The sequence below is a fragment of the Jaculus jaculus genome, chromosome 16 (assembly GCF_020740685.1).
Source record: "Jaculus jaculus isolate mJacJac1 chromosome 16, mJacJac1.mat.Y.cur, whole genome shotgun sequence".
In the NCBI taxonomy this organism is placed as follows: domain Eukaryota; kingdom Metazoa; phylum Chordata; class Mammalia; order Rodentia; family Dipodidae; genus Jaculus; species Jaculus jaculus.
In genome coordinates, this window is record NC_059117.1 from 33113019 (window position 1) to 33123896 (window position 10878).

Consider the following 10878-nt stretch of genomic DNA (forward strand, 5'->3'; position numbering starts at 1 on the left):
TAGGAGGATCGCCGTGAGTTCGAGGTCACCCTGAGACTACATAGTGAATTCCAGGTCGGCCTGGGCTAGAGGGAGACCCTACCTCAAAAAGACCAAAAAAATAAATAAATAAATAAATAATTGATAATACATAATCAATAATTTATTACATCATTAGTATACTAGCAGAGGCAATTAATGAGGAATTAGAGGTTTTTATTTATTCAACAGCCTAAGGTAAAGGTCAAAGAGTAAATATTTGGACTTTGAACCCCTGTGCCCTCTATTGTAACTGCTCAGCTGTGCCCTGCAGCATGGTCAATAAATGAGAGAACAGTAAATACGTGGGTTGCACAGCCTTGTGTTCTGTATTGTGACTGCTCACCTATGCCCGGCAGCCCAGCTATAGCCACCAGCGGCATGTGTCTCTAGGCCTTCATTTGGAGGAACAGACGCTGATGAGGATTTGCCTCATGTGGCCAGAATGACAGTCTTTAAAGCATAGAGGCGACAGCATAATGAAGGAGAGTGCACCGTAGGGAGAGGAATCGGCAGTCCATAATCCTAGAGGTCCACACACACGGGGCCTAAGCATCATTAGAGACTGAGCTCATCCGTTTTGGTATCTTGCTGGAGGGATGCATAAAAGAGAAAGGATAGGCCACAGAGCTACTCAGCCTGAGGGCTGCCGCCTCATGCTAAGCCTTGGAATTCTCAGGTATGAACTTGAGAAACAATGTCATCACCACCCTCGTGTTGTGAGAAACAAACACTAAAAGCTGTGGTATACTCAGTAGGTCTCAATTTCCTCATTGTTCACTCTGTGCTTTGCAGGCTCTAAAATCTTCCCAATTTTAATCCATCATAACTACATATCAAAGATGGGAACTGTCCAACACAGGATGTGTGGCAACAGTGGCTGTTACCATCACAGCTCATTAAAAAAAAAAAAAAAAAAGCAAAACTTTTTTTTTCCTAATGCAAAAGATTCAAATGGGGAAAATTTCAAGTTATTCAGATGCTCTGTCTAAATGGTTGTTCCCAATGGTAAGTAAGAAGACAAGGAATTGGGAGGCCCGCCAGTAGTTAGTGGCTGTAGGCATAATGCTAGACATCATGAAATATATGGGCAGGCATTCATAATGAATAATAATGAATTCATAATGAATAATATGTGTTCTCTATCGTTGTCCATTCTACACTAGATAGTTTTGCCTCCACACCATAGAGGTGGAGAAAGTGGTACCTTAAAGCCGTAAGATGTTGATGTTAAACTCCATTGCCAGAGAAAGGATACTCCTGACAGTGAACTGTTATGTTAGGGAGTCTACACTATTGGGGGGACTGATAAGACTTCCTAACGTTATTATTCATTATGAATGACTGCACATATATTTCATGATGTCTAACATTCATATCTGCCGCCCACTAACTACTGTTTAGACAGAACTAGTCAGTGAGACCCTATTCCTGAACACACCACAGGCTGCTTTCACAGGACACTGAGAGATCACGTTGGAACTGAGATGGGAGCCCGCTCTTTGCTGGCTAGCTTTCATAGTCCTACAAAGCCTTATTCAAGCTGCAAGAGAATGGAAGTCACCAGCAGTGTGGACAAGCAGTGGATCCTACAAGCTGCAAAATCAACCATCCAGGCAAGATGTATCCACTGGTGAAATATGGCATATATATTATGGGAGATGGAATGCATACCTGGTACTGAGAACCAAGTCAGAAGCCTGTGGTTCAGATGGTAATAGATGCTTCATGGTTTTTTGGCCAAAAGGAAAGGCTATTCCCATTTTCTAACTATCTATGATTTTCCCTTTTGATCTATGCTGCTCTCACTCTTGATTAGAGAAACTATTTTTTACAGATGTCAGTGAATTCACAGAAGTCTCAAGACATCCGAATGGCAAGAAAAGAAAGCCCGTGCCTATCTAAAGAGAAAGTATCACACGTGTCAGGGCCCAGGAAACCTTACAGAGGGGAGTAGGGGATTAAATATGAATGCTAGCCTGAGAACCTTCTGCAGGGAGATGGCAGTAGATACTGAGGAGACTCAAAATTCATCAAAGCAGAAAATTAGAGGCTACTGAGAGTGCAAATCCCCAAAGACCCCTTAGGTTCAGAGAACATTGTGGAAGAGGGAGTGGAAAGAACATAACAGCAATATGGTGGGAAAGTGTACTCCGAGGCATTGCCCTCCCCACCCCAGACACAGAGGCAGACGGGTGCACATAGGACCCCACAGTGAATACTGATAATTCCTCTGAGGAGGGTCCTCAGTGGGATAGGAACAAAGGAGAAAGGACATAAGAAGATAAATCTATGGGAAAGTGATAAATTTGCAGAACGTCCATATTTTTGAAAAATTTCTTATAACTTTCCGAATTTAGAATCTAACCCATTATACAGCATATACATATGGAATTAAAAATTTTAATATAACTGAGTTTTCTAGAAATATATACTCCATAAATGGTTGAACATTATACTTTTTTAAAAGAAAAGTCATTCATTTACTAAGAATAAATGAAAGTCTTCTCAAGGAAAATACATCATGAATGTCAGTGCTTGTTGTGACATTTTGGTCATAATACATTTGTATTAGTTTCAATTATACCCACAGCCTTTTTCTATGGGAAAGCACATTTATATTAGTCAGTGTAGTTTGGTTTGTATATTTGCTTCAAATATGCATAAATTCATTAGAACTTTTCACTTATCCCTTTGTTAGCCATTGCAGCAAGACATTAATGTTTGAAAAATTGTGCGCAAATGTGTGTATTATTATAAGTTATTTTTAGATTATCTGTGAGGATGTTGCCTAGGTAGCATTGGATGAGATTGAGGACTCCTCTACAGAAGACCCTAAATATCATTTCCCTGGAGGTCTTTTCATTTATGGCACGTGAGTAAAGAAGGCAATGCAACTAAATTTCAGGTCGGATAGAGCAGATATTGTGGATTCCCTCTGAATACCTTATATTGACAGACACCTCTACATTGCTAATAAGATCAAACCTCAAATAAAGCTCTTTCTAGTATTTCAAACATTTGTGTTGTTTGGCTTTCTGAATAATTGAAAAATAACATATTCTTCAGTCTCCTTCATTGTAGAAACACGACCATGGCCAGTGTTTTCTAGCCATGAATAATGTATGTGCTCTCCCCCATGTCTCTGTACTTACCATTCTCCTAATATAACAAACAAGAGGAAATTGTAAAAGAGCCAGAAATAGCTGACATTGTCACACGAGTCTCACTGGAGAAACGGCGATGCTTACTTAGCTGAGGTCCTCACTGGCATCACTGACACTCGTCAGTGCTGGGTGTGCACCTCCCTCTCTTCTGGGTGAAACTTTACAGCTATTTCTTAGCTGTCTGGACAGAGCCCAGCAGTGCCTCTGTACTGAGAGCAATGTGGGGTGGTTTTCCTTAATGATACTTTTTTCATTTTTATGAGAAACAGAAACAAGGAGGCTCTTCCATCTGTTGAAGGATGAGATCCAGATTTCTTTCTCTACATGGAATAATCTGACATAGGAAGCAAGCCCCGTGAGACCTTGCTTATATATGGAATATAAAACAGTCCAGTTCCTACAAGCAGAAAGTGGTGGTTACCAGAGCCTGGGAGGAAGGAGAAAATATGAAGATGACAGACAAAGGGTGCAGTGTTTGAGTCATACAAGCTAAGTGACTCTGGAGACCTACCATATAGAATAGCATCTGCAGGGCTGGAGAAATGGCTTAGCAGTTAAGGCACTAGCCTGCAAAGCCAAAGGACCCAGGTTCAATTCCCCAGGACCCAGTTAAGCCAGATGCACAGGGGTACATGCATCTGGAGTTCATTTGCAGCAGCTGGAGGCCCTGGCACACCCATTCTTTCACTCTTTCAATGTAGCTATCAAATAAATAAATAAAATGTTTAAAAAGAATAGCACATGCAGTTAATAGTGTATATTGTACGCTTCAAATATTCCAAGACAGTAGACTGTATTGAGGTGTTCATATACTGATACTCTATGTGAGGTATTCACATAGTAACGAACGTTGTAGGGAAATACTCTGGGAAGTGATGGATATGTTTACATCTGGAATGATGACTGTACTGTGAACAATCGTAATTAATACTGACATAGCTTTTTGAAAACATTTTGTCAAAGGATATGTACTTTTTACTAGTATGTAGTTTCTATTATTGTTTCTTACTATCTCTCTGGTCTAACATAAAGCCCACTTACTGTATTTGGTGTGAATATGTACAAATGGAATTATACATTTTTACATAGACAAGTCACTGTTAACAAGCCTCGGGTACCCTGCTCCTTCTTTCTCAAGTAAACGGAATGGACTATAGAATTCTGTGTAGTGCATGCTGGGCTGCTGAGTCACTCTAGCCCTTAGCATACTTGATGGCTGGGGTTGTCTGGGTGGCTTTTGTTTCAGAAGAAGACTAAATGTTTAGAGTTCCCCCCATGAAGGCCTGGGTAACAGGCATGAAGAAATTAGCAGCTATCTCCCCCATTTATTAATCCTCTTTCCCAATCCAGGCACTTTGGGTACCTGTCTGAATCTCATGGCTGCAAAGGCTAAAGTTACTAAGTGTGAAACCTGGTGATCTGCCCGGATTTATCAAGTCCTCACAAAGTAGAAGAGGGCTGATGTACCTCCGTGTGACCCTGATATAGTGACACTTGGTACTATTTAATAGAGGGTTGTTCTACACTCTTGCCAGCACAGAGATAACAACCCCTTAAAATTTTATGCCCTACCCGTGGTACAGTGGATCACTTTCAAACATATAGAAGGGGATAAAGTTCAAACAAAAAGTAGAATAAAATCAGACATCTGTAGATGGACTGTCATGTGTCATCACAGGAACCACCAGAAATGACTCAATGAAGTGTATGGGGTGTTCACAAGAGACCACAAGCCAATGGTATATTGCAACTAAGATTCCTCTCTTCCTAACCGAAGCTGGGGAAATCCCCATGGATTTAAATGCCATCCTAAAGTGAAATCCCTACCCACAACCAGAATTCTGGGCTCACATCTTTATATACCAGGTTATCAGATGGAGCTTGAAGCCAGCCTGGGCTACAGAGTGAAATTTTGTCTCATAAACTAAAACCAACTGAAATTAAATTAAAAAATGAAACAGAAAGATACATTTGTTCATCCAAAAAATGTCCCTGCACTATCTAAAGAATACTAACCAAGTGCTAGAAAAATGGCATAGCATTTAAGGCACTTGCCTACAAAACCTAAGGACCCAGGTTTGATTCTCCAGGTCCCACATAAGCCAGATACACAAGGTGGTGTATGCATCTGAAGTTTGTTTGCAGTGGCTGGAGGCCCTGGAATGTCCATTCTCCCTCTTTCTCTCTCTCTCTCTCTCTCTCTCTTCCTCTCTCTCTCTCTAATAAATAAAAAAGAAATGTTAAAAAAGAATACCAGGGCTGGAGAGATGGCTTAGTGGTTAAGCGCTTGCCTGTGAAGCCTAAGGACCCCGGTTCGAGGCTCAGTTCCCCAGGTCCAATGTCAGCCAGATGCACAAGGGGGCGCACGTGTCTGGAGTTCGTTTGCAGAGGCTGGAAGCCCTGGCGTGCCCATTCTCTCCCTCTCCCTCTATCTGTCTTTCTCTCTATGTCTGTTGCTCTCAAATAAATAAATTAATTAATTAAAAAAAAAGAATACCAGCAGAACTATGGAAATCTAGGTTAGGTACATGTTTTTCTGATGAAAGATAAAAGGAATTCATATTTTAAGCATTTTAACTGAAGACAATTAGTAGCTGATATAGATTTAACAACTTTCATGGTCAATAAGATGGAGAACCAGTATCTGAGCAATTAATGAAGGCTAATTTCAAGACCACTGATCTTTTACCTGTTTCTTACATATTTAAAAATTAAGACTAAATACATATGAAATTTCTATTTTTATAGATGAAAAATATCAGATTTTGTCCGTGATGTTTGCCCCAGTCTGTATTTATGCCTTTTCAATATGTTTTATGTATTACAATTCCAACATCTTCCCCTTCTTTTGTCTCTTGCAGACACTGATCATTCAAATGATATAACTGATCACAAAACTCCATGTCAGAAGAGTCCTGTTACTAAATTTGGTAGTCCAGTAAGCAGTGATGAAGCCTTGTTTATTCTTTAAGTCTGAAGAATTATAGCCTGCAAATACTTAAAGGGAAGATAAGGGCTCAAGCAATTACCAAGTAATTAATGACATAGAGAGCTTGTTCATTAACTGCTAGTTATTTTCCACATTTCTAACATATATTATGGATCAAGCCAGACCAGCTGGGCAGAGACAAAAATGATTTTAGGAGCTGGAAAGATAGCTCAGCAATTAAGTGTACATTTTGTACAAACATAAGGTCCTGAGGGGGCCTGAGACCACCTCAGTTTGAATCTCAAGAATCCGTGTAAATGGCTGATCATGGTCATACATGCTGCTGACACCGGTCATGTGGTGAGCAGAGACTAGGAAATCACTGGGACTCGTGAATAGCAGGCTCTGGAATCAGTAAGAGACTCCATTATTTTAAAAAAAAAAACAAACTAGGCAAATGAGTTATGAAGAGGACCTCCCAACATTCTCCTCTAGCTGTCACAGGCGAGTGCATGGGGTTCTGTCTCACTACATACATGCATATGCACCACACACACACCACACCACACATACTAGGCACATGGAGAAAAAATAAATGACTTCATAATAAATGGGTTTTTTTGTTTTGGTCCAAGCTGTATGCATATATATATATATAAAATTACATATATTATTAGTGAGTGTCAAAAGATAATATGACACCTTGAACACATAGTTTGGTGCCAAGGACAAAGTGACCATTCTATTATCTATACTAGAAGTAAAGCTATGTGATTTGTGAATCAGAACAACATTCTAAAAACTGTTGTCTTCCATAAGCCTAAAAGAAGCTCTTGAATGGAAATGATTGTGTGACATATACCATCACGTCTCTTAAAACAGTCCCCTCTGGGTCTGGTTTCTTAGCCTTAAAGACGACGAACACACTGGCCACGATTTCTGTTTGGAAGAGGTACTATCCTCTTTGTTGAGGGATGTAGACAGCATCCCCAGCCTCTGCTAATTACAGCTTCTCAGTTAATATGACGAATGTCTCCTAACATCTCCCACAAGAGCATAATCCCTCCTATTTGACGACCACTGCTCTTCATACATACGAGTGAGTAGACTGTGATTTGCACACATGAATATATTTCTACCAAGGAAAAAACATTATTGGGCAGGTGGTAGAGTAGTTACAAAATGTTTCACCCACACACTGACCTAAATTAAAATTTAATTCTACCACAATACCAGTATTAGATATTAAAAGTAAAAGTAACAATGGGGTTTTCAGGAGTTGTTCTGATCATTTAGCTAAGCAAATCATAGAAAGTACATGGCATGTGACTTTTCACTCAATACTCAGTAACTATGAGGTCTGTTTATTTTAAGAGGTCCTGTTGAGACTTTATCTAAGTCTCTCTTCCACTCTCTACATTGCATAGAGACAGGCATACATGCATGCATACATACATACATATGGCTAAACAATTATACAATGTTTGCATATATATATGTCAACATCTGTTTTCATATTTGCATAGACATAGGACAGCAAAGAATACCAATGACATGAATGAGTACAGGCACTAAAGAGGGTATACTCTGGGCAGAGGAAGAGCAAAAAGGAGCTGTGGCTCACACAATAATACAAGGCAGATGTTGGTCTATTTGGTAATAGTTTAGAAGATTAAAATAGAGTTAAATAAACTTTATCTGGCATGTTTGAAGAATAAGGTAATCAAATGCTATGATTAATGGTGTGTTAGCACATAGAAGTAAACATGGATTATCAATTTTTAAATATTTAAAAATGCCTTAAAATACATTTCACACTAAATCTTGCAAAGATGATTCATTTTGTTTCGACAACTCTTTAGGAATAATTTATTATTTTCTTAACTCTTCCAATAATATAGTTAATGTTTTTTGAAATTTTAGAAAGTTACTTCAAGGTAATGGTTTCAAATATCTTCTCAAAGGTATGCGTACAAAGTGGAAGTTTATGCTCACTGCATAGTCCATATATCATGACCTGAAGGCATTTTGTGAGGTCATGATATGACTGACATTTGCTTAATTCCTTACATCTACTTCTACCATGTAAATTTAGAATATAGAGAATAACATGAGTGACCTCTCTTCCATAATTAAAACTTATGTCAAAAGCCAGGGTTATGAATTTAAATCATTCTGCTTTCTGTCACCATAGAAGCTAAGAAGATATGTAATTTTTCTCCCCTAGTCCTTCCATAAAATTTAATTCCTCCTCAGAATCCAGAAATGAGTTCTTCACTTTCCCATCTCTGTGACAAAACACTGAGTACACACCATAAAGGAGGAAAGACTTATTTTGGCTCATAGTTTCAGAGGGCAAGTTCAGTTGCTTCCATTGCTTCTGTATGTTAAGGCAGAACATCATGGTGTGGGAGCATGTGCTACTCAGTGTATGACAACCTGGGAGCAGGGAAAGGAGGAGTAGACCGGCACAGGATACGACCCAAAGGGCAAACCTCTAGTCACCTACTTCTTCCAATTGACTCCACTGCACAGTTTGCACTATCACCCAATAGTGCCATTAATTAAGAACCCAATCAACAGGTAAACTCCCTGATTAAGTTAGAGTCCTTGTCATTTCCTAAAGGCTCCACCTCTGAACATTGGGAACCAAGCATTCAACACATAAGCCTTTCTTTGGGAGGGGTTTATATCTAAACCATTACAAAAAGTACCTGCCACTGGCTACCAAGCCATTTGTCATACTCAAGGGAAGCTGATTTGCTGGAAAATTCTATCATGGTGAAACAAAACCCGCTTCAAATGTAAATACACTATACTTTTCAGGTGATCACTTCAAGCAGAAAGCAAGCCAAATTCTTACACAAACTCACCTTGAACTGGCTGCAAGTCATGTCTTACACTCTCCACACAATCCATTACCTAAGGGAAGGCTCTGGCTCCTTAAATCACTCCCTCCAGAAATTCTTTCATTTCTCTTTTTAAGAATTGTTTTTAGTATTTCCCTTCATATGTAATATATGAAAAAAAAATAAACTCAGGTATAGATGTTTTTCTCTTTTCCATTAAATTATTCAATATCGTTATTCTTGCAATAAAAATTCTGTGATCCAAAATACTCTGTATCAATATCTAGCTGTGTAAAGTTTTGTGAGTGTCATATTTTAGACTCATTCAATGAATTGTATCTATTTAATAAATGAACATATACCTTTTCTTTTTGTTTCTCTCTCACACTCTATTTCTCTCTTCCTACCCCTGCCATCAGTTTCTCTTCTTTTACTTAATTATTTTATATCACATGGCACCTTTGTTTGACTTAATAGTGACATAACCATCCTGGAATATCACAATATCTTTACAGTAGTCATCAAGCAAATTATACCATCAGAAAATTGACTGCTAAATTTATCTTCTATATCCACATTTTTACAACAATAACCCCTCCAAAATGCAATAAATGTTTCAACTTCTCAACTACCATTAACTTTTGCTGAAATTCACTAATTCATAACTTAGGCAAAGAACGAAAAAGAATCCTAAGTAATAAATTTCCTCAGAATCAAATATTGTCCTAAATAAACAGAAAACATACTTAAATACTCTCACAAAACAATAACTTCTATAAGCAAAAGCAAATTCATAAAACAGATGTAGAATGATTTATTTCATTTGTTTCAATTAACAAACTTATTTACACACCCAAAGAATGTTTAATAAATGTCTCAATAATAGAGTAAATATTTTTTCTCACTGTGTCCTAGTGAGACACAAAACATAGGTTTAAAAATATAAGAAAGGTGCTTTGGTTTGAATATGAAGTGCCCAACAAATGACCCTCATGTTGAAGGCTTGTTCCTTGATGTGGCGTGTTCAGAGAGAACTTAGGGGAAGTTGATTGGGTCATGAGAACTCTGACATTATCAAGGGGTATTCCATCATGGATTCATAATTTGATGACATTACTGGGAGATGATGGAAACTTTCAGAGGAAGGGCATAATTGGAGGAAGCAAATCCGTGTAGTCATGTTTTGGGTTATAGCTTGACCCTGGCCACCTAGTCAATCATTCATTCATTCTCCTTCTCTTTCTCTTTCTCTTTCTTTTCCCTTTCCCTTTCCTTTCTCCCTGTCCTCCCTTTCCTCTCTCTATGAAGTAAACAACCAATTCCACTAACTTGCATCAAATTGATTAGGGCCTCTTATTTATGTGGACTGTAAAGTTAGAATGTAAGGGGAAATACTAGATAAAGAGATGTCAAGTACACTTGGTTTACATTAAGAGTAGAACATTCCTTTTGTGCTTTTCTGACCCAAAGTGTATAACATGAATTAATCAAGAAGATAAGAAAATTTGATTGAGAGGCCATCGGGTTTCTCAGCATATAGATATGTAGTGCATTGTGTTCGCTCTCTCTCTCTCTCTCTCTCTCTCTCTCTCTCTCTCTCTCTCTCTCTCTGTGTGTGTGTGTGTGTGTGTGTGTGTGTGTGTATTGTATGCATGTGGGTGGGCAGATGCATGAGCCTCATGTGCACAAGCTGAGGACAAAGGAAAACATCCAGTGTTCTCTTTTTCTCATCAGCATGTTTCCTTGAGACTGTTTTCTTTTTTTAGTATACATTTTTATTTATTTATTTTCTTATTTATTTATTTACTTATTTACTTATTTATTAGAGAGAGAGAGAAGGAAGGAATGGGTGTGTCAGGGCCTCTAGCAACTGCAAACAAACTCCAGATGCATGTGCAACCTTGTGTATCTGGCT